The sequence below is a fragment of the Peromyscus leucopus genome, chromosome 14 (genome assembly GCF_004664715.2).
Source record: "Peromyscus leucopus breed LL Stock chromosome 14, UCI_PerLeu_2.1, whole genome shotgun sequence".
Lineage (NCBI taxonomy): Eukaryota > Metazoa > Chordata > Mammalia > Rodentia > Cricetidae > Peromyscus > Peromyscus leucopus.
This window is the reverse complement of record NC_051075.1, coordinates 44497302-44521899: the sequence shown is the minus strand read 5'-3', so window position 1 is coordinate 44521899 and position 24598 is coordinate 44497302. Positions and strand designations below refer to the sequence as shown.

Genomic DNA, 24598 nt, shown 5'->3' with positions numbered 1-24598 from the left:
CTTAGCTAGGTGGTGGTGACCCATGCCTTTAATCCCAGCACTCTAGAGGCAGAAGCAGGGGGAGCTCTGTGAGTTCGAGGCCAGCCTGGTCTACAGAGTGAGATCCAGGACAGCCAAGGCTACACAGAAAAACCTTGTCTCAATAAATAAATAAATAAATAAATAAATAAATAAATAAATAAATAAATAAATAAAAATCTTTAAAAAGCTTAGGTAGAGTGCCATAGGCTTTCCGCTCTATAGGATGTTGAGGTATGCTTGAGGCCAAGAGTTCAAGGCTAGGTAGGGCAACACAGAGACCCTACCAAGAGGGAGGGCCAGAATGGAACACTGGGGTCACTATAACAATAACTACATTTCTTGCACAATTTTCACGCTGATAGAAATCCTAAAGAATGGGAGGACTGGTAAGACAGCTCAACTGGGAAAGGCACTTGTCAGAAGAGACCGGCGACTGGATCTGACATAGAGGTTGAGGGGAAAACCCCACTCCGCCAAGTTTTCTTTCGATCTCCACACATGTACCCTGGCTGGCACACACCACGCCTACCCACCCAGACACATCATGCACACTCCCACAATAAAATATATATATATTATTAAAATGGGAATTTAAAAGTACAGATATTCTATTATTCTGCTTCTTCTACGGCTTCTTCTAAGAACCGGGCTGTTCATCTGGGAGGGTGGAGGATTAGTGCCTTAGTTCAGGCCATGGTCTCAGGACAGGCTCTGCCTGTGAAAGAAGCTCAGGGTTGGGAGGGAGCCCTTGCGAAGGGCCTGAAACTTGAAGAAATTTGCAGATGCTTCTCTGCTGACATAATGGGGTGAAAGGTACGGTAAGAAAAAGTGGGGCTGTTTTAAAAATAGCTCTGAGGTTATGTCAACCAGTTCTGAGATCGGGCCGGAGATTTCCTAGGTGGCATTCCAAAGAAGCCATCGGTACGGTGGGGGTGTCTGAAGAGTCCTTCTCTTACCATCGCTCTGGAAGTCACTCGTCTACCCACCTGATGTCCCCTCTTTGTCCTCCCATGGAAGCAGTCCCACGGTATCTTTATAGGCTCCAAACAGGTTCAGAAGCAGGGGGAGGAAGCCGTTCCTGAGAAGGGCTGGGGAGTACAGGCCACACATGGCCTCTGCTATAGAGTCTTGTTTATCTTTACAATCCCTTAAAAATCTAGAATCTGGAGATGGCTCGATGGCTCAGTGATTTGTAGCACTTGTTGCTCTTGCAGAGGACCCAGGTTTGGTTCCTCGCACCCCCATAGCACCTCACAATCACCCATAACTCTAGTTCCAATGGAATCTAATACCAGGAAGGCATATAGTACACATACACATAGGTGGGCAAAACACTGATACACATAAAATAAAATAAACATAATAAAACTAAAAGTCTAGATTCTACTCTGTACTGCAGGCTGAACAGAAGCAGGCTGGGCGCTGCTGTTAGGGGATCTGGGTTCAAAGTCATCTTTCCGACTGTGGCGTCAGGCTCCAGCATGTGCAGAGGAAGGGGTCCAGTCCTGCTCATGCTGCGATTTGGTGTTAAATACTAAGCTCATGGCACACATGGTATGAGAAAGGAAATCCACCGGATTAGAACTCTCAGGCTGCAGTGTCATGGGTCACATCTGGAGCCCAGGAACATCTGGCTACACTGGAGGGGAATACAGTCCCTTTGCTAGACCTCTTGTCTCCAGTGGGTACAAAGGTTGAAAATAGAAGATATTCTTCCTTTATTCCAAAGATGCATTCACTGTGGCTGTTTAATAACTAGCCCTTATTTTCCTTGTCACTTTTAACTGAAAAAAAGATATGCATATATGTATATATATGAATATGCATACACACATAGATAGATGGTTGATAGGTAGATGATTGATAGGTAGGTAGGTAGATAGATAGATAGATAGATAGATAGATAGATAGATTGTTGAGATGCTGCAGAGGTGGCTTAGCTTTCTGCCAAGCCTGAAGACCTCAGTTCAATCCTCCTGCCCCCCAAAATAAATACATGTAATAAAAATTTATAAAAAGAAAATGTTGGAACTCCTCTATAAGGTATAATTAGGCCAAAACCAACTTTGATGGATCATAGGTCGGAGCATAGTAAATAAATTGAAAGCAGTTGGACTCCTGGTGTTGGTAAGGGAAGGGATGGTAGGCTAGTCTACTGGTCCAAGTAGCTTGTGGTTTTCCAGTTCCATCATGTGCTTAGTAATTGACTTAGAAATACCGATGAAAATGAAAATCAGGCCAGGCAGTGGTGGTGCCTGCTTTTAATCCCAGCCCTTGGGAGGCAGAGCCAGGAGGATCTCTGTGAGTTTGAGGCCAGCCTGGTCTATAGAGCGAGTTCCAGGACAGGCTCAAAACTACACAGAGAAACCCTGTCTTGAAAAGCAAACAGAAAGGAAAGAAGGAAGAAAGAAAGGAAGGAAGGAAGGAAGGAAGGAAGGAAGAAATAAAGAAAGAAATTAAAATCAGAAAGGAAGCTTTTGTGTCTTAGTTCTAACTGCTTATTTAAACCAGCAAAGGACCAAGTGATGTGATGGGTGGTATTGGAAATGGTCCCACAGAGGAGAGGGACAGAGTGGTCATCCTCCCAGAACACCTGCTTCCTACATAGACCTGGGATGTAAATAAATAGCTCTTATTAGGGAGCTCCTGCTAGAGAGAAGTGAGGGGGATTAGGAGTCGGTGTTAGGAAAATGAATGTGTCTCTTTGTAATGGGATCCACAATAAAAATCTAAAGGCATCTGAGAGGGAAAACCGAATGCTTATAATCAGATTCCGACTTTTGTTGAAGGTAAAATAGGAGGAATCATCTCTCTCTCTCTCTCTCTCTCTCTCTCTCTCTCTCTCTCTCTCTCTCTCTCTCTCTCTCTCTCTCTCTCGGTTTAAATGGCAGGGAAGGAATGAAAGCCAAATATAAAACATTAATGTGAGGACTGTGAGTCACTAGAAGAGATTATCAAAGGGAAGCATGGGCTTCTCTATTCTCAGACTATATTTAAAAGTGACCTTGGATGATTGATCAGTGTAAATATCAGGAGACGAGAAGGAGAAAAGCGCTTCAGAGTTGATCACCTGGCTCGGGCCGCCTGTGGATTGTGGGGGGAGCAGGGGGGGGTGGATGGGGGTGGTCGGTCCTTCCCTCACCACAGAGTGCTCAGGGGGGGTGAAGAGAATGGAGGAAACAGGGCATGCTTCTGTGCTGGCTGCCACAGCAGCAATGGTGTGTGTGTGGGGGGGGGGGGGGAACGACGCTCTGCTCGGCATGGACGCTGCAGTCAGTTTCAAGTGGTTTATTTAGAATCTGCCCAGAAAAGGACGGGAATACAACAAGTCAGCATTTCCCACCAGCTGGCGTGGTGTCTGTCTCATGGTGGTAAATGCTCTCCTCTCAGAGGTTCTGCTTGCTGTCTGGGCTTAGGGGAGGCGACCCCTGAACTCCTACGCCATCTACTCCGATGTGTAAATCTGGAGGTCTGAGGCATGGCCACTGCGGCTTGAGAGGAGTAGGTGCCAGCCTTGGAAGGTGTCTGAAGGACAGATGAATAGACTTATTGGGGTCCTCATAGCCTGAGAGCTATACCGTGCTTGGGAGAGAACGTCTGCGGATACTGACTGCCCATGGGCTACGTGTTCTCATGCAGCTAGGACTTTGGACTTGAAGACTTTAGGAAGGCAGCCCAGTTATGTTTCCTCACCAGGCTGTCGCACTACTGTTTCCTACCGAAATTCCATTTTAGCTTTCTGGCCTTTGAGGATGAAATACTCGACCCAATCCTGACTAGGCTACATGCTGCCGGGCATGGGAGAAATCACGTCCTGAAGTGACTATACAGACTGACAAATGGCTTTATCATTGTTAAGCAATATTGAGGAGATGGCCTGGAGAGATGGCTCGGTGATTAAACGCCTTTGCTGCTCTTGCAGAGGACCTGAGTTGGGGTCTCAGTACCCACATCAGGTGGCTCATACTGTCTGTAAATCTAGAATCTGATGCATCTGGCCACCAAGGACACATGCATGCATGTGACATGCACACACATACGCATAATTAAAATTAATTAATTATATTTTAAAAGACAAAGAAATGAAGATAGCCCAGCATGGTGGTGTACCTGCAATCCCAGCACTTGGGAGGTTGAGACAGGCAGAGAATAAGTTCTAGGATAGCCTGGGCTATTATATAGAAAATTCTAAGAAAGCCTGGACTACGTAGCAAGACCCTGTCTCAAAACATGTACAAACACATATCAAAAGCACTAAAATCAAAATCAAAGGTGAAGAATTAAAAGAATGGAGGCATATAGGCAGGTGTTTGGCTCCTGGTAGCTCAGTGCGCTGTCTGCAGACCACTCTCCACCTTAACATACACACTGCCAGTGCTCTCCCTCTCGGGCTCTGAGGCTATGGGGGAGCCCCTCATGTCCCTTTCACCTTATCAGCAAAACCCCGGATTGGAATCTGCTGGGTGAGCTGACTTCTTTCTGTTGTCACTATGCAAGAATGTGAAGAATCAGTGGAACCAAGCCTACCGCGGACATTGTTTAGACCCAGTTGGAAGGAGTCATGAATGTGGCTCACACAGGACCTGAATAGACTCCGTCGTCGCCTCTTCCTGTCACTGGCACTTTATAACGAGGCTGTGAGTTTATGAGGGCACGGGATACCGTCTACTTCTGCCCACCACATTCAGCCCTGTACTTCACAGGTGCTCAATAAATATTAATCGAATTAATAAGCGACTACAACACAGGGGCACACGTTCATCTGCTTTGCGCTTCTCATCCAGTTACAAATACTGACGACCGGCACCTTGCAGGGGCCTGGCTCCTGCCCTGTTTTTTTTTGAAACTGCACAGTTAACGCAGCTGTGTGTTGTCTGTTGCAAGGTGTGAGCTCTCCTTGGTCTGCTGCAGGTAGCCTAAGTGCCGAGGGCCTTTCTAACTCCTCCTGCCTCTCCCACCCCTGATGTTTACTGACTCTTCGCAAGGACGACTGGAGAATAAGGTCCACTCCCCGCTCCACTTCTGGGCCAGGGTGTTTAATTACTGTGCAGTCTTTGTTCTGTGGTTGAGATCAGGCTTCTCTGTGTAGGGAGAAGGGAATTCCAGTCAGCCTGCTGCATTATAGTCAAGTTACTTACCACAAGTCAGGAGTAACAGTTCTCTGCTTTCATTCTGATCACAGGTGATACAGGGACGGAGCATCTAGTGTTTCGCGAGGGACCTGAGACTGTGCTTGCCACCAGGCTTTAACAGTGGTGGCTTTCAATCTTTCAGTGATCAGGAAGGCATTACATGTTTTATCTACATTCCGCAGCCTACCTCCTTTACTCGTAAAATGTGAAGTGCGGGTTTTTTTTTTTTTTAAATCCATATTGGCCCCAATGCCTCACCATGAGAATTTAATAATAAATAATGCATGCATTAGAAATAAGAGTGATAATTTTTAAAAAAGGACTCAAAAGCAAAGAAAGTAAATGAAGCTGTGGCAAGCTTATTGTTTCACAGTGTCAGAAACACAGGTGAGAACTTTTAAGTGATAAAAAAAATCTCATTTCATGTTGTCAGAGGCTGCTGCAGCTCGGCCAGCCTATAAGCTCAGAGATCCTGCCGTCTCCTAATACTGGTGTCTCAAAAGGGCTGTAGGACGCCTTTGGTTTCATCTCTAGGACCCTGCAGTTTGGTAACACTTCCTATGTGGGAATTCGGCTCAGTGCTTAGAGGATATTTATGGGCTGAATTCCTATCACTTAAGCCTGGTGAGCTTTGTTTTTGTTTCTAGCTGTCAGGCATAAGGAGAATGACAGGCATGTTAGGGAAAAGGCTAGGACTATAGCTTTGTGAGTAGGTTTGCAGCTTCCAAAGTCGCTGGTGCTCTGCGGACGGCGTTTACTCCGTGTCCACCAGCTGCGTGTATGTTCATAATGTATGTGCCAATAGGCAGACACAGAATTATCAATGTTTTGGCGGGCTAACTAGCGACCGAGCTCAAAAGCACAAACCCAGTGCTCTGGATATTTCCTGATAAAGGTGTCTACGTGCAGTGGGTGGAGCAAACCGTGTGGGGCCCAAAGAGATAAGCAAGAAGAGCAGGCCAGCTCTGCCACGCCTAGATAATGGAGAGGGCTCAGGAGAAGCTTAATACGTCTTGACTGCCCAGCCTGGCTTCGTTAGTGGTGTGGTTAGGGATGACTCGGACCTTTGGGCTCCCGCTGTTCTATTTGTTTTCTGTGACGGTCTGTCACTTTAACAAGAGGCATGTGGTGTGAGAGCCACAGTTCAAGGGCACAGACTCTGGGTCTTATTTCTGTTGGGCTAGTAACATGAATCACCCAGGGTCTTTTAGGAACAACAGCTTCCTCTCTGTTTCTGAAGCAGCATCCTGTGGTCACCAAAGGAACTGGGCATCTTTCCCACCGCAGAGATGAGGTGGATCCCCTGGAGTATTATTTGGATGTGTTTTAGAAACGTTTGGTTATGTTTGATAGAAATGGTGTTGGGTCAGGGGAGGAGAAGCGTAAGTCTGGTTTTTATACACAGGAGGTGTTTACAGCAAGCAGCGTTCCCCTTACGTTTCTTGATGATTAGAGCCCTTCTAAGTGTTAATGTGAATTATTGGGCTATTGGCAAAACTGAAATTTGTCAGTAGAGTCAGTTCATCCCCAAATGACTCTGTGAGGCCAGCAGCAGGCGGGTGGAGGTCACACTTCACCCTTTCCTTTTACTGTGGGCTTGGACAAACTCTTGAACTTCCGCAAGCCTTAGTGTCTGCATGTATGTAACAGAGCAAGAGAAAGGCACTCACAGGGTCTGGGATGGACTCAGTTGGTGGAGTGCTTGTCTAACCTGCACGAAGACCCGGATTTGACTCGGTAAACTAGGTGTGTGGTAGTGCACATCTGTATTTTCAACACTCAGGAGCTAAGGCAGGAGGATCAGAAGATTAAGGTCCTTCTCAGTTACATGAGTTTGACACTAGCCTGGGCTCCATGAGACCCTGTCTCAAAAACAGACAAAGGTCACTCAAAGGAAAAGAAAGTGTGTTAGACGTTTAGGGTCCTTTCGCCCATGCACTAAATATGAGTAGTGTTGCTCTCAGTGATGTGTTCTACAGCTGTCTGTTATTGGAGATCAACTTCCTGGTGTGTACTGGGGCTCCATCCCTTCATGCCTGTGTGGATAGTTTATGACAGAGATATCCATCCGTTTATTGGCAGTATCATTGGCAAGTGTAAATATAAAGACAGAGTGGTTTTTCCAGCTGGTCATGTTCATGCCATGACTCTGGCCAAGCAGTTCTTGGAGAGAGAGGCCATCCCTTGCTGTTCCTCGTGTGGATTCTCCCCTCAACTGGGAGGCACCATTCTGAGTGTGGACAGAGTCCACTACAGTTGGACCTCAACGGCGGCCTTTTTTGGATGAGATTTTCTAAGGGCTTGGCGTGCATCACATTTGTAATTAAAAACAACCTAATAAAATGTATTAGGTTGGCAGGAAGGAGATACATCAAATTAACTGTTCCTGTATAAACACAGGCTAAACAGTTCTGTTCTGGGACAGGAGCCTGGTGGTGGTAGCTGTGTATAGAGTCCTACCAAAGACTGGGAAGTCTGTGGGCTTTTTGTTGTTTGCTTTGTTTTGTTTTTATTTTTATTTTTTTGAGACAAGGGCTCAACATGGAGCCCAGATTGGCCTCATACCCATGAGCCTCCTACCTGACCTCCAGAGTACTGAGTTTACAGGGTGAGAACGGGCAGCTTCTAAATCCAGCATGGAATGGTTTGGGTCAAGGCCCACACGCTGATGCCAACGAGAACAATGATGGTTTCTCTGGGCCTGTCAGCTGGTTGATGGGTGTGCTGCTGAGGTGAGCCAGGGAACATTCCACCCTGCAAACCCCATCCTCCCTCAGAGCCCAGCTTTTATGGTGGACTTTGTCTGAAGGGAGCCACCAAGCCAAGCCTGAAGCCTGAAGCCTGGACTAACAGGATGTCACAGCCGGGCCTTCCTTAGCGTCCGAGGCTACACGCGGGGATGGGAATGGAGCTGTGGAAGGTGCTGCGACCACACAGCCGTGAAAAGACAGGAAGGTAAGCCTTTGTTGTGAAGAATTGGGGCAAACGTTCGGATACTGTCTCTTCCCCCATCTAGTGCGCTAAAACCAAGTTTCCTTAGGAGAGATGGGAGAAGGGGTTGGGAAGGAATCCTGAGGGCTGACTGCAGGACTTCGGCACGTTCCACAGTATCTCTTTTAGGGACTTGCCTCAGACATCCCGGTGGTGTGAGGATGCTGCCTCCGACCTGTTCCCAGCACCACAGAACCACGAGATGTGCAAAAGGACAGATGACCCGCTTGACAGGAATCTGGCACCTCGGGTTAGTTAGGGGCTGCGCACAGACACCCAGACAGGGCAGGGAGGCGGTGCCTGGGCAGGTTCCCTGTGAACACGGGACAGTAGGCTTCTGGTGGCTAGAGAAAAGAGCGGGAAACTCTGCTTCTATATATGTTCTCTTTTAAAGTGCCATGAACAGAGGGAAGAAGAGTTACTCAGTGGAGAAACTGAGGCACAAGGAGGGGCCGACCCGTGGTTCGGAGACGGGGCAGTGTTAGTAACCCACTCTCTTGTGTGCCAGGTGCCCAGGCACCCCACCAAGGACTTTAACAACACATCGTCTCATTTGATCCAGGCAACAGTGCTGGGTGATGATGCCTGTTATTAACTCTACTTTATAGATGAAGAATTAGACATTTACGGAACTTAAACAGCCTAAGGCAGGCGGTACAGCCAGTAAGCGACTGCGTCTAGTTTTCTCCAGGCAGTCTACGTCCAGATGTGCCTATCCCTTCCCCCGACAAAATACTGCCTGGTTCACAACACCAGGTCAGAGTCATCTAGTCTTTCTGGTCCTAAATCCCTCCTATGCTATCCTCTGGCTCTTTCTGGAAACTAGCTCAAGCCCTTCCTGAGTGGAAGATTCCTGTTGCCTTGTGTTAGGGGACACTGACGCCGTGCTGGTGTTTTGGGGTTGCTTGTACACTGTGTTAGCAGGACACGCTCATTTCTCCACACTTTGCAAATGGCCTAGCCTGGCTTATGTGTCCACCACTCTGGCCACGCCCACAGGCTTCCCAGGAACAGGTGGCTCCTCTGTAGTCCTTGCAGCCTTTGCTCCATGGGAGCTATTTGGAAGCAGGCCGCTTTAAGAGAAGAATGTATTCTTGGTTACTTAGCAAGCGGCTCAGCTTGGTTATGGGATGGAAGAGGTGCCGATGTGAAGTCCAGTGCAGGAACTTCTGGGGAAGCCCACGTACAGTGCTCGGAATTTAGGGGTAGTCTTGCTCCGGCTGCCTCTAGATGATAACATTTGCCGCGTTCTTTAACAGATACGGGGAAGCCGGTATCAGCCCACAACACCTTGTGAAGCCTTCTGCTAGAAGCCTTCTTGTCTGCCACACACTGGGGTTCCCCTCCTGCAGATAGGTGGATGCCTGCCACGTTAAAGAAAGCCTCTGGAAATGCAAGGCGGGACTTCAGATGGGAGCCCCCGGGACTGGCTGTGAACATTTCTCTCCAGCCTCAGTTTCTTTTCTGTCCTAGAACGCTCTCTCTTGTTGTCTGTGAGTGAGCGGGAGGTGCGGGTGGGGTCAAAGTAGCTGGTGATCCTTATAAGACATCAGTCTGGTGCAGGCTAGAGGCTTGGTGTGTTTGTGTTCTGAAATACCGGGGTGGATTAGCTGTGACCCTAAGAGGCCTCTTGAGCCTCCCTGTGGAGATCACCTTTCTTTCCTGTCGCCTTTCTGGAAGTTCTTGTTGCCTGGTGTTGAGTTGGACACGGAGGGATGCATCTCCGATGCTTTTAAAATTGTTTATAACCCTGCCGCTTTGGTGTCCAGATTCCTTCCTGCACAGGGCTGGGGTCAGGTTGGGCCAATGTCGTGGTGACCACTGTGGGTAAAGGCAGAGGCTCTGAGCCAGACTGCTAGGGTTTGAATCCCAGCCCTGTTCCTCACAGGCTGATCCTCTAAGCCCCCATTTCCTGACCTATCAAATGGGGATTAAGGGAATGGCTGCCTCTCAGGGCTGTTCGGAGTTTCCCATGTGATGGGGTTTACAAAACCCCATGCCTGGCCCAAGGCAAACCACCAATAAATATTTGATGGTCACAGCTTCGTAGCAGGAGGATTTGGCTCCCTGTTAGCCAGGTGAGACCGCTGGAGCAGAGAGGAGTTGTTCCCAGCTGTCTACAAGGGATGTTTCAGTTCCTGGCTGACTGTCACTCCTTGGGGGACAAACAAAGACCATCTCCTTACGGACATCTGCTTAGCACCCACTCAGGAAATAGTTGATGTTCATCACAGCCCTGCCCTGCATCATTTTGTGATCGGTGGTCAAAAAGATCTGTCTCACAGCAAAATGTGCAGGCTGTAGACGTTTCTGCACCAGAGAAGGGCTGCTCTGTGTCTGACCAACCTTCTGCTTAGAGTTGGGCCCATGGACAGCCCCAGACGCAAGGAGCTCAGTGTGTGAGCATCCACTGTGTGCAGGAATGGTACCCAGGGTCATATGGGCTGCAGTTCAGGCAGGTGAGCCCTGAGAACATGTGCCGTCCTTAGCCACAAGGAGGTTCTTTTTGGGAACTGATCTCTCCGACGAGTAAACACAGCTTTCTGAATTTCACCAAAGTCCAGAGTGGATATTAAATAATTGCAGGATGTGCCTATTATGTTGCATTGAGGCAGTCAGTATTAGTCTTGTGACTTTCAAGGCCTTTTCTTTCTTTTTTCTTTTTGTATTTATAAAAGACAGTTTGAAACATTTAAACCATAAATATAACCAGTTACCTCAAAAAACCTCTGCTCTGGGCAGAGGAGGAGATGGCTCTGTCTGTAAAGGACCTGCTGCACAAGGCTGAGTTCCGAAATTCCATCCCCAACGCCCACAGAAAGCCAGGCATGCTTGTAATCCCAGTGCCCTGGGGTGGGGATGTTGAGGGAGGACCCTGGTGTTCGCTGGCCAGGCAGTCTAGAAGAACGGGGGAGCTCCAGATTCAGAGAGAGACCAGGTCTCAAAACATAAGGTGGACAAGAAGGCAGGATGCCTAGTGGGTAAAGGCTTGCTGCCCAAGCCTGAGGATTCCTGACCACATGAGTCCCTGCCCCCATGTGTGGGTTGAGAACCAAACCCCAGTCCTCTGCAAGAGCAGTAAGTGCCTTAACCCACGAGCTGTCTCTCCCACCCCTGGAATTCTCCTCCACACATATTCACAGCACAGTATCTTGCTAAAAAAAAACCCTCTACATAAAAAATTAATTGTAATAAAAATATTCCAAGTTATTGTTGTCAGGGCCACTAATAACAGTGAGACTGCAAACATTAAGTATTCCATAAATGTGTATGTTTATTTGTATGTTTGTCTTTTATGTGTATTTATAATTTTAGCTTTGTTAATTTATCTTTAGGTTTATTCAGGTGTCATTGACATACACTGCCTAAATTTTGGGTTACATTTCTATAGGTTTGGTAAGTATGCATGGTTGTGTAACTACTACCACAGTCACACACACCCCACCCCACCCCACCCCACCCCACCCCCGCCGTTCTCTCATGCTGATTTGGGACCCGCCTCTTGTCCCAACTCTAATCCCTGATATCATCGATTTGCTTCTGTTCCTATAGTTTTGCTTTATCCAAAATGTCACATACCTCAAATTATATAACACGAAGCCTCTGACTCTGTTTTTTTTTTTCACTTAACGTAATGCTTTTGTGACTCATCAATGCTGTGTGTATATCAAGTCTTTTTTTTTTTAATTACTGAGTAATATTCTCCTTTGTGGATGTACCAGTTGGCTTAGCCATTCTTCAGTTGATAAGCATTTAGGTTGTTTCCAATTTCTAGATGATAAAGTCACTGTAAATATTTGCACAGACTTTTTTTGTGTGAACAGAAGTTTTCACTGCTCTTGGGGAAATGCCTAGGAGTGGGATTGCTAGGTCGTATGGTAAATGCATAATTAAACTCTGTCACACTGCTTTCTATAGTTGCTGTACTGTTCTGCATCTCACAAATGACATGTGGGAGTCTCAGTGTCTGCATTCTGATCAGTCAAGGGCTTTTTTTTTTTTTTAAATACGCTACTTGAAGAAGCATATACCGCTATCTTATTGTGGCTTTGGTTTGCATCTCCCTATGAGAGAGCACCTTCTCTTGTGCTTAATTGCCATCCACGTGCAGTTTCTAGGGAAGCGTCTTTAGAAACCTTGTGCTCTTTCTCAGGAGGGTCTGGTTTTCTGTTAATGAGTTTTGAGAGTTCTTTGTGTTTCTGGATGGAAGTTCCTCATCAAATGCGTGTTTTGCAAACATTTCTTCCCCGTCTGCTGCTTGTATTTCCACTCTGGGCAGGGCCTTTTGAGGAGCAGATGATTTTAATTTGAGTGGTCAGATTTATCAAACTTTCCTTTTATATCTTGTCTCTTGAGGGTTATGCTCTTGATGTGTCTAAATTATTTTTTTGCTTAGTCTAATGTCTCTAAGATTTCTTTTTTTCTGGAAGTTTTATGGTTGTAGGCTTTATAGTTAAGTATACAACTCATCCCGGGTTAATCTTTGACCATGCTCTTTCGAGTTATGGGCTACGGTTCACAGTTTTGCCTGTGGATGGACAGCTGTTCCGGCATCATTTGTTGGAAATCAGACGAACTATCATCCTGTCTCCTTTGAGTTGCTTTTGCATCTTTCTCAAAAATCAGTTGAGGGTCTGGAAGAGGCGGCTCAGTGGTTAGAGCACTTGCTGCTCCTGCAGAGGACCCGGGCTCAGCTCCCAGCACCCACATGGTGGTTTACCATATGATTTGATTTATTCCATGAATCCTTTATAGTTTTCATTCTAAAATTTTCATGGTTTTTTTGTATATTTATATCTAAGTAATAAATAGATTTGGGGATTCTATAGTTCATAGCTATTTATTGAATTATTTATATAAACAGTTGCAGCCAGCTTGCGAGTGCTCGTCTTGATTCCATAGGAAAATATGAACTGCTGGAGTAGGGGTGGAAAGTTCATCAGCTCTCTTGTTTGTAAGTGGGCAGCGAAGCTAAGAAGTCCCAGTGGAACTCAGAGGCAGGAACTCTAGCCTTCCTGCCGGCACCCTCCCCGACACATACACCTCAGACAACTCCTACTCTCTAATCAAGAGCTTCCACTGGGATGGCCAGTCTTTATTGTTAACTTGATTGAATCTGGAATCTCCATGGAGCCTGGCAGTGGTGGCGCATGCCTTCAACCGCACCATTTGGGAGGCAGAGGTAGGTGGATCTCTGAGTTGGAGACCAGCCTGAGGCCGCTGGTGTACACTGCATCTGTAATCAGGAAGTAGAGTGAGTTGAAGAAGTAGAATGAGTTGAATGTTTATGCTTAGCTCACTTTCTCCTGCGTGTTCAGCGCAGACAGTAGCCCATGGAACGGTACTGCCCACGTTTAGGGTGAGTCTTCCCACCTCAATTAACCTAATCTGAATAATCTTCAGACAGAACCAGAGATGTGTTTCTAAGGTGGTTCTCTCTCTCTCTCTCTCTCTCTCTCTCTCTCTCTCTCTCTCTCTCTCTCTCTCTCTCTCTCTGTTTTGTTTTTCCAAGACAGGGTTTCTCTGTGTAGTCCTGGCTGTTCTGGAACTCACTCTGCAGACCAGGCTGGCCTCGAACTCACAAAAGCGTGCACCACCTCACCTGGCCCTTGAAGTTGTTTTTAATCACAGTTACAGGAAAAGTAACTAGAACAGTGTTCTAGCACAAAGTCTATTGAGAAGTCCATACCTTCCCAGGACAGACAGGATAGAGCTGGCTTTCTCTGCAGATCCATAGACAGCTACCCCACCCCCTTTCATTATTTGAAGGTGGTGAGTAGCTTGTCCGACCATTTGTCACCCATTGGCCTGGTTTGGCTCTAAGTCTTCCTCTTTGACACTTCTTCCTCTTAATCTTCCCAGTAAAGCAAAAGCAGCTCCCTTGGTTTTGAGACACTTACCGTGGTCGGGACTTAGGCTGTGGGGTCGGTCTCGCTTGGCAGTGGGAAGGTCAGGAGGTCTGAGGACGGAGGAAGGGTTGGTCTACTCAGTGGAGTGGCATTAAAGCAGTTTAGGACAGTGTGGCTGCATGAAGAAGGGTGACCCAGAAAAGGGTCTCAGAAAGAACAGCAGGATGATGGTGAACTCTACGTCCCGTATCCTTTTCTTTTCACTATGAGAACACACTGATCACATTCACAAACTTGAAACTGAGCTACACTGCATCTTTTTTGTAAGTAACACCTTGGGCCACTTGGCAGTTATACGGTTTCTGCATCACAGTTGGATAACTCCGTATGATCTCCTCTTCAAGTTTATGTGGCGGCTGTTGAATGGACTGGAGGAAACCGCAAAGTGAACTTTTATTTCTTACTCACATTATGGTGAGGAAAGTGATGTGAACCAAGGAGGAAGCTTTACTCCCAGGCCAGCTAAGAAGGCAGTTTCCTCCCGTCTTGTGGCCCTGATTTCTAGGAACGTAAGGGCAAGCATCAGAGGATGGGAAGAAGTTTTATGGCTAAGACCTTGAAGAGATGCAGGTCATGTTTGTGTGGTCACCCAGCCTCACCTAAGCAGGGGTGATGGAAAAGTGTGTCTGAACTGTGTGAGCAGAAAATGGGGCATCAAGATATGGGTATGTCGAGTAGTTGTGCCACAACAGCTCAGGGAAACTGAGGCACAGAGTGGTTAAGTGACTTGTAGAAGGATACATAACTACTAAGAGTGGAAGTTAGGATTTCAGTCGAGGTCTTTTATTTTGACTGAATGGGATGATAGCCTTAGTAACAACAATGCGATTTAACAGTTGGTTCAGGGGAGCACGCGGCAAGTGGGGCTGTACATATTGGGGGGACTTAATAATTCTGGGTTCCCTTCTGTGATGGTTAGTGCTGATTGTCATCTTGACAGGCCCTGGGATCACCTGGGAGGCAGGCCTCCAGACACACACGTGAAGGATTACCTAGATTAGGTCAGCCTGTGAGGGATTATTTTGTTTAGGTTAACTAAGGTGGATGGCACCATTTTCTGAGGTTGGGTCCTGGACTGAATACAAAGGGGAAAGTCAGCTGAGCATCAGTACCGTCCCCTCCCTCCGCTACCCCTCAGCCCCCATTTCCTGACCATGGATGCAGTACAACCAGCTGCCTCAAACTCTTGCCGCCATGACGGACTGTGCCCTCAAAGGATGAGCTCAAACAAACCCTCCCTTCATGGACTTGCTCTTGTTGGGGTATTTCATCCGAGCAACAGACAAGGCAGTAGCTAGGACATCTTAGCCCTAGCTCTGCTTCACGGTCATTCAGAGAGTTCGCTGTTGTTCCTGAGGAGCGTGGCCTGCAGTGTGGCTTGCCGCCCCTCAGGCAGAGCTCAAGTAAGAGCTGAAGAGCCAAGTGGCCACATGCTCCTGTGAAGGCCTGGGAGACGGGGCGTAGCAGGAACTGATGCCAGGCCTTGAGAAGTCGCAGTTACCTCTGCTTGAGACTGGAGCTGTCTGTGTCTTGCAGACAACTTCCTAAACGTCCCCAGAGGATGTCCCCACGGAGTCAAGGCTCAGTGCCCTGGCCAGGGATGGGAAAACCCCTTGGCCAGCACCTGTTCCCGCAGGAGCCCTTGTGGGCCTGAGCTGCTGTTAAAAGTTGAGCTTTAATTGAATTATTGTAAGAGCTCCAACACGAATGAATAAATTGGCACCCATAACTTCTGCATTATTTAAAAGTCAGCCTTTTAAAATAGCTGCTTTTGTTTGTGTGGTGGAGACGTTGGGATTGAAAGCATTCCATGACTGGCATTTCTGTGGCATGATGAAGGAGACATGAAAGACTTCTGCGTGGCATGGGGAAGGCGTTCCCGTCCGGAAGCATCTCGAGAGGCTGCTGCTCTTGTCAGTCTGTTGAATGGGGACACTGGGCGGGGATTGGATCCGAGGTTTCAAGATGCCCAGAGACTCGCAGGGGCTTGGGCCCCGATGTCGCTGCCCACCCCTTTAGCCACGCTGTCTTGCAACAGAAGAGGTGCCTGGAGCGCGGGGCTGAAGCAGCAGGAGCCACAGCGACCACATTGGATATGGACGGATCCTCAGCATGATCGCACATGCCATGTTTCCAGCCCCCGGTCTCCCTGACCTTAAATAGTGGGTCTCCTATAGGAGTCACTCCAGTCCTCTTAAGGCCATTTCTCAGGCTTGTGCATTTGTTCAGCAAGTGGCATCTCGGCCACTTGGTGTGTCTGGCCTTATGCCGGGCCAGTCCGTACTGGCGATAGCAGCGTACTTCTGCATCACCATCTGCATCTGGCATTCTCTAGCTTGCTAAAGCCTCCTTCACCTCCTTGTTTTAATATACATGTCTCAGCTCTGAAAGGCTTGACTGTCTCTTGGCCTTGTTTCAGCCCTCCTGGGTTTCCTTTTATGTCAGTTACCTGTTCATGTCCTTGGCAACTTTGTCAAGGAGTTTGGTTATGAAAGGGAGGAGGCAGAGGATGACAGAGAATTTCTGCTCAAGATGGCAGACTTGAGCGTGTTAAAATGAAGGCAGGAGGAGAAAGGTCTAGACAGTTGCATTAGTTACCTTTTGTTGCTGTGATTAACAACACCATGACCAAAACTCTCAGGGAGGATAGACTTTATTTCATCTTACAACTTACAGGTCGCAGCCCATCACTGAGAGAAGTCAGGGCAGGAACAGAAACACAGGCTGTGGAGGGACGCTGCTCACTGGGTTGCTTTGCATGGCTTGCTCAGCTTGCTTTCTACACAGCCTAGGGGATGGCTCTGCCCACAGTAGGCTGGGCCCTACTGTATCTACCATTAATCAAGAGGATGCCCCACAGGCATGCCCTCAGGCCAATCTGATGGAGGCAATTCCTTAACCGAGGTTGTCTCTTCCCCATGACTCTAATTTGTGTCAAGTTGACAAAACAAACAAAAAACTAGTAGTCCAGCACTCGTCCCCAGAATCGAGGGATGGGAAGGAGGGAGGACTCTGTGGACCAGTTTCCTTAATCCCATTTTGGCTGCCTCTTGGGCCTAGAAACAGTGGAGGACCCAGGAAGGTGGGTGGGAGGGAAAAGGTTAAATTCTGAGAAACTGCTCTATATTGTATCTCTAAATGAAAAGATGTATTCATTGTAAAAACAAACAAACAAACAAAACAAAAAACCTCCACCAACAAAAACCCATCGGGAGGAGAGAGTGAGCTGACTTCAGTGTATAGGATGTGACAGGTGTAATGTGGAGGCTCAGGATACATTGAGCAGAGTCAGCACAGGGAGAAGATGCGCTCAGCCCCAGATGCCGTAGTTTTGGGTCAGACCGTGGTGTTGGAAGCTTCCAGAGAAGGGTGTGCCCTTATAAGGGGTAGAGGTTGAAAGGCCTGAGCTTAGGAAGAAATGGAACGTTTTCCATAGGCACTCAAGAAGTGGTGACACCCTGATGTGAAGAGAAAGCTTTGGGACGTGAAGGAATGGTGAAGGGAAGGTGCCCTACAGATGCCTAACAGCTGGACTTACTGGTAATAGATAGTGAATGAGCGATTCGTGCTCATAAGCGGGAGAGCTGGGGGAATGAATACATGGGATAAGGGGTGTGGAGGCGGAGGTGGAGGGGCTCCAGGATGACAGCAGGTCACTAAGACGATGCTATTTATTGAGCACCTACTTGTGTCCCAGGTGTATCACGGAGTACTAGGATCCAGTGAGTATAATGGAAATACATGGCTACTGCCTGCCTCCATGGAGCCTACAGCCTAGGCAAGGAGAGAGAAAGTCTACAGACAGATGGGTAAGAGCACTTCCAACAGTGGGTCAGAGTGCCGAGACCAAGGGTGACAGGGAGGACTCACCTTAGACTGCGCAGGGAGGACTGCCACAAGGAAGTGATGCCCAAGAAGAGGCTTGGGGAGTGGGCAGGAGACAGACATGCGTGGTCACTCCACAAAGTGTCTCTGGCACAGGCCCCGCATACACAAGGGCCCAGAGGTGGTCCAGACATGACGAGTCTGAAGAGGTGGAAGAAGGCTTGGAGGATACACGTCATGCGGGTGGACGATGAGCTCAGAAAGGGAGGCAGGAGCCGCCAGACCGTGCCAGGTGCTAAGGCCATGGCAACGCTGACTTGTATTCTGGGCACCACTTGTATTTCAGGCTGTGACTGCTAGACAGTTGTCCCCGCACTGGTGGCTTCACTTCTCATGATTTCAGTGCCGATGGTTACAGCAAGCTGTACGTATTCAGTGGAAAACTTCAGAAATATACCTGTAAGCTTTCGACTGCATACTGCTTCTGAGTAGCATGATGGAATCTTGCGCCTCCTGCTCTAACATGGCCGTGAATCATTCTATTATTCTTCATTTGACATATCCGCGCTGTATATGCTACCCACCCGTTGCTCACTTAGTATCCCTTTCTAATATCAGGTTGGCTTTCTTAGAGTCATAGTCTAGAATTTAAGTAGCTCTTGTTTTACTCAATGGAACCAATGTACAAGAGTAGTGGTGTTGGCAATTTTATTAAACTATATAGTTATAGTTGTTTTATTCTTTTATTAGTTGTGTTGATCTGCTGTGCCTAATTTATAAACTTTATTATGGATCTGTATGTATAGAGAAAAATACTCATATATATATATGTGTGTGTGTGTGTTCTAATATATATATATATATATATATTGTTCAGAACTAGCTGAAGTCTTAAGCATCTACTTGAGGATCTAGGACTATATCTCTCATGAAAGATACACTACTCTATCTTATAGATTTAGTGTATCATTAAGTATAAATCTTATTAAAAACCTTTTTTATTTGTTTTTTGACCCAGAGCCTCACTGTGTAGCCCAGGTTGGGCTGACACTTACTGTGGCTTTGAGCTCATGGTGATCCTCCTGCCTCAGCCTCCTGAATGCTGGGATTCCAAGTATGAGCCATCATAGCTAGCTTTAAAATTCTTATAAGAATTTTCATGTAGAAGCAGAAGGGATGGCATCACAGATCCCCATGTGTATGTCACCCCAAGTCAGTGACTAGAGGTTTTTCATTTGCTTTCGTTTTCTACTTTCCTAAAACAGGGTTAAGCAAATCCCAGATCTCATGTCTTGCTGGCCACTGTGTTCTTCAGCATCACTAAAATATACAGTAGGTTGATGTCTTAGGTAGGGTTTCTGTTGCTGTGAAGAGACACCATGACCACAGCAACTCTTTTAAAGGAAAGCGTTTAATTGGAGCTGGCTTACAGTTCCAAAGTTTAGTTCATTGCCATCATGGTGGGAAGCATGGCAGCAAGCAGGCAGACATGGTGCTAGAGAGGTAGCTGAGGCTGAGAGTTCTACATCCATATCAGCAGACAGCAAGGAGAGAGTGAGAGAGAGAGAGAGAGAGAGAGAGAGAGACAGAGACAGAGACAGAGACAGAGAGACAGAGACAGAGAGAGAGCTCAAAGCCCACCTCCAGTGACACACTTCCTCCAACAAAGCCACACCCACTCCAACAAGGACACACCTCCTAATAGTGCCACTCTGTATGAGCCTACAGGGGCCATTTTCATTCAAACCACCATAGTTTAGTTTTCTTACATAATCATAACGTCATTTCATACCTATTAGTTGACTAGAACTGGTTATCATCTAAAACTGAGCCTATAATTCAAATAGCTTTAGTTGACCTAAGATACAAAACCACGTACACATTGTATTTGCTTGTTACATCTTTGAAGTCTCCTTTAGCCCACAACAGTCCGCACTGCCCTCCTCTTTAAACCAAACAAGCAAATAAACAGATGAACAAACCCACTTTGTTTCAACCACAGGAACTAGAAGAAACTGAGTCAGTTGTTTGCAGGATGCCCAGAGCTCTGGATCTGTCTCTTCCTTGTCTTGATTTCCTGTAGATCCTGAAGATGGAAAGTCAGTTCTAAAGATTAGAGTCTGAGGCTCCACAGTTTGGGCAAGAAAATCACAGGTGAGAAGGTTCTTCATGCTGCACACAAGGTCTAGCCCGTCTCTGTGATACTAAGAGTCCTTTAATTTGATCCTTTGTGGATCAATTATTTTATTAGAAATAATTAATTGAATTTCATTACTTCAATCTGTTCTGAGATCTCCTTTGTTGAAGCCTTACTCCTTCATCACCTCCCACAGCTCTCCTCAGAGAGAAGTGACTATGTTTTTTTTTTAATTGGGAGGGGGTCCTAGTGAAAAAAGAAAAACTGTACGTTTACCTTTTCAATTCACCTACTACTTATCCCAAGAGAATAAGTCAGTATTAATCTTAACAACAACAAAAATGAGTCTGCAGAAGAAGTAAGGCCGCGTAGTATTAGTTTTCTGTAACTGTTGCTACAGAGCTTGAAACACCAGTCTTTGAAGATTATGTGCCGGTTGTCCAAAAGGTGTGGGACCTGAAGGATTTTGGATTTGTTATCTTTTTGTTGACTTTTGGAATATTTGCATATACATAACGAGATTCCTAAGGCTTCCCAAGTCCACATATGAAATCCATGTATGCTTCATGTACATCTTACATACACAGCCTTAGGTAATTTTATGTAGTCTTTTCAATGACCCTGACTGTGGGTTGTGACCCATCACATGAGGTCATGTGTAGAATTTTCCACTTGTGGTATCACGTGAAGCTGAAAAGACTTCAGAGTTTGGAGTGTTGCCGATGAGAGATGCTCACCCTTCGTATAATACTGGTGTCTCTCCCTTCTGCCCTGTAATTGCCCCCAGTGGAGCGGGATGGGAGTGTTGAGCCACACTGTTCTTAAAAGCCAATCCCCGTACAGAGCTGAGCAGCACCTGTTCCCAACCAAATCCCCACAAGGACTGGCAGAGCTGAGTCCTCACCACCCCACCCCGCTGCAGCAGCTGTGTGCTACGACCAGAGGCCGTTCTTAGTAGATGTTTCCGTGATGACGGCAGGCAAGTCGCAACACGTAGGTCTGAAGCCCCTGCCCAGTGACAGAAACTGCCCAGCAGGGGCTTCCAAAGGTCTCACCAAACAGTGACAGTCACAAATGACCAGTGCCAATGCCAATGCACGGGGGTCCTTGATGCTGGCAACGGCAGACAGTCTGGAGCTCCAAGAATCCTAAGCCACACCCTGTCACTGTGGCCGGGCTGTGTTGGCATGTGAACTGCACGGTATGGTAAGGCGGAGAGTGCCCTGGGGTGAGAAATGGTGGTGGTTTTCACCTGCTTGAAAGGCCACTCACAGGTGGCATTTACGGAGGCCTCACCGCGGACCCATGGTGCTGACACCTGCCCCCCGCCCCATGTTCTGCTTTTCTGAGAGCTATGTGTGCACAGTTGTAGCCACACTGACACTGAACTGTGTTACGTGGGTGAAGATGTCAGGTTGACAGTGAAGGGTGACAGAGTAAATGGCCTGCAATGGCATCTCATTGGTTCTCATTCCGTTTCAGTGGGTGCGGGTTTGTGTACTTGACTTTTCTCTACGGTGTCTGTGCATATGCAGTCCAGTTATGAGCCCGGGGGGTAGACGGGCACCTTCCCTCATTGGTGATGCATTCGAAGACAAGTAACCAAGGGAACTGCTGGCTTTAATCTCCTGACCTGGGTTGCCATAGTACCAAATAGGTTAAAAGCAGGTTGGAGCAGCGTAAGCCACGGAACAGACTAGAAAACACCGTAATGGGCAGACCATACAATCAGACAAGACAGACCTCAAGTGTCCAGTCCTAGTTAAGGAAGTCGTTGTCTGAGGGACTGCCTCAGCCTCCTCCTCAGTCCCACTGAGGAAGAGTGCCATTACCTGATGTGGCCCCATGTCCCAGCTTCATGCCTTTGAGGGACCAGGAGAAGAGGAGGGAGGCCTGGTTACTCCGTTGGGAGGCTGGGGGGTGGAGGGAAATGCATTCTCTCTGCTGGGCGATGGTGGAAAGCTGACTCCAAACAACCCAGACCCACGGGGTGAGCACTATAGCCCCTGGCATTCCCCGGGTCGTCATTGATGAGCTGGGCAAAGCGCTCGAGGCTGGGATTCTGAGGCCCAGCCCCCATCCGAGGAGCAGGTGGGTTCTGGGTCGGTGTGAGAGGTGGCCACGAAAGGCTGTGCGAGACATTTTCCAAGTTAAGGGCACGCCTTCAGCAGGCGAGCACGCCGCCGTTATAGTCCCGTGGGCTTTCCGGCACCGAGCTGTAAATGAGTAAGCTTCTTAGGACCTGTCCTGCCAGTATCATCTGGAAACAGGGCATGGCAGTTGTCAGATAAGGGGGACTCTGGAAATGGGACAGGGAAGACCCGCCTATACTTTGGTAAGAGGCTTAGTGGTTGAAGACGGTCTTGGGGTGACTGGGAAGTGAATGCACTAGGAATTACCCGTAGGACCCCCGTTTGCTAACAAGGGCCTGAGGTCCAATTTCAGGCCTGTAGGAGGGCCCTTCGTGAGTCACGGAAGGCCACTCTCTATGCACAGATGACCTCTGTCACTGAAGCTATGATTGTATCATCCCTTTTCTAAGTTCCCCTCCGATGTCAACTTGAATGCCATTTCTGTGGCTCCTCCTTTGATTAGGTGTCCCCTTGTGAGACCTCAACATACACTATTCTCTCCAGCCATGGTGGTTCCTTTCAGTCAGGCCTTTGAAGGGTCATGGTGATACCCATGGGAGGAGGCGTGGGTGACGCTGAGAAAGTGCTGGGTTGAATTTGGTTTCGGGCTCATTCTCTTGGCCTGGGGTGAAGGGTGTTGTCTACTTCTGGAACAACCATAGGTAAACTTGCTACTTTTCCCCTGTGTGCTCTTACACCTGATTCTCTGGGGCCATCGTCGCCTGAGCACGCGGGCACACCTCACCACCCCTTGACCCTGGTGAAGTGCCACCTGGGCCGGGGCTAGGGTAGGTGGCAGGAGGAAGGAGCCTCCTTCTCATTTCTTCTGCGCTGTCTTTACGTGGTATCTGTCTCCAAGGATCTGGTCCTTCCATTAGCAAGCCAGCAGACAGACACACTAGACGCCTATGTTCGGAAACACACGTGTGCTTTCCCCGCATTCCTGGCCGGGCCCCCGTCTGGCTGCTGCGTCCTGTGAGCTGCGGTCCCAGGAAGGATGGCATTTTTAAGCAGGATGAATTGCTGTTGTGTCGCTGCTCACCCAGGGCCATCCATCTTGTCGCGCACCCTGGTTCTGCCGGTCTGCCTGCTTAGGCTCCTCTTTCTGGGACAGACTTATTTACGGAGCTATAGCTAAGGTAATCTCACTCCCCAGCTCCGCGCAGCAGCCCGGGGCCTCTCTCAGCCACTCTTAAAAATAGCCCAGGATGAAGAGAGTGAGCGAGGGTCTGGTTACCTCTGGTGCTCAGGGCGGATCTTACCTCACCCCCGAGTCTGGCAGCTTGGCCCTTCTGGGGGGGGGGGCGGGGGGGGCCGGGGCGGGGCGGCTACTGGATAAGTTGTGGCCCTGCAGATGATGATGGTCAGCCCGTCAGCCTCGGTCTGACTCACACTTCCAAGCCAGTGGTCATTCTGCTTGAAGGAGGTTGTGAAGGCGTGAGGAGTCAGGACCCTTCGCAGCTATCTCCGCTCAGACAATTGAGGGGGAAATCTCAGCTGGTTCATTATGGAGAGCAGGCTGTTCAAAGGGACAGAAGTGGTCTTGAGCGCAGGCCCAGCATGATGGGGTGTACCGCGTTCAGGATCATGGCTGGCTTTCCCACTTGGTACTCATTCTTTCTCCTGAGTGGCAAATACCTTTGTTCAGCCCTAGCAGCTGGAGCACACTGGCCCCAAGTTCTCACTCCAAGCTCCATATGCATCCCCAAGACCAGTCCAGTCAAGGGGGACAAACAGGGTTACAGTTGGGCCTTCGGTCGGAACCACCACAGTAGTTCCCTGGATGACCTTGGGGAGGCCTCATCCTGTGTCCTTTCTCCCTTGTGCTGTTAAGGTGGATAATTCTGGCTCCTGTCTTACCTCAAAGGGATGTGGTGGGATTGATTTATCAGCCCGGGAGACAAGAGTCTGAAAAGTAAGGCCCAAAGCACTGAATCATGCTCGGAGTGGTGAGCATGCGCTGTTTCCTGCCTGCATGGGTCTCCTGGGGAACGCATCAGGGGCCCCGCGTGTTGGTGTGTTGGGGTATGCGGGAATGTGATGTAGACTTCAATAGTTATTGACACTGGTCACTTGTCTGTCTCCCTTGCCTCCAAAGTCCCTCCACCCGCTGTTACTCTCTTGAACTTGAAGGCTCCAGGGCCCTCATTCTGAAATACAGACTTGAACTTGGAAGGCCCCGACTGCCCAGGGAGATGCCTGGATGCCACACACACAAGAGGGAAGATAGTCATTTTCCAAAGGCCAGGGACATTGGTAACCAAGATGGCCTCTCCAGCCTCCCGTCTCACGTTTCTCCCCTGCCTCTCCCGTCCTCCGATTGCTCGTCAGCTCCCTCATTCTTGCTGGTTGCTTCTCGTTTTTATTTTTGATACGGCCCCTGCTCTTTTTCCCTTTCGTTTGGGCTCTTGCCCCTTCCCAACCCGTCCTTCCGTGAGTACTTCCAAACTT

General features: G+C 48.1%; 1 protein-coding gene across 2 annotated transcripts in view; it reads left to right on the top strand.

Moving 5' to 3' along the window:
- Sptb (spectrin beta, erythrocytic) overlaps positions 1-24598 on the top strand; it is a 131168-nt gene that overhangs the window by 29110 nt on the left and 77460 nt on the right. The window contains exon 2 of one of the 2 annotated variants that reach the window (XM_037210644.1): positions 7963-8108. The exons of the other annotated variant lie outside the window; for it this stretch is intronic. The gene's annotated coding sequence lies outside the window, so the exon portion shown is untranslated. The remainder of the gene's footprint in view (positions 1-7962; positions 8109-24598) is intronic. 2 annotated transcript variants of the gene reach the window in all.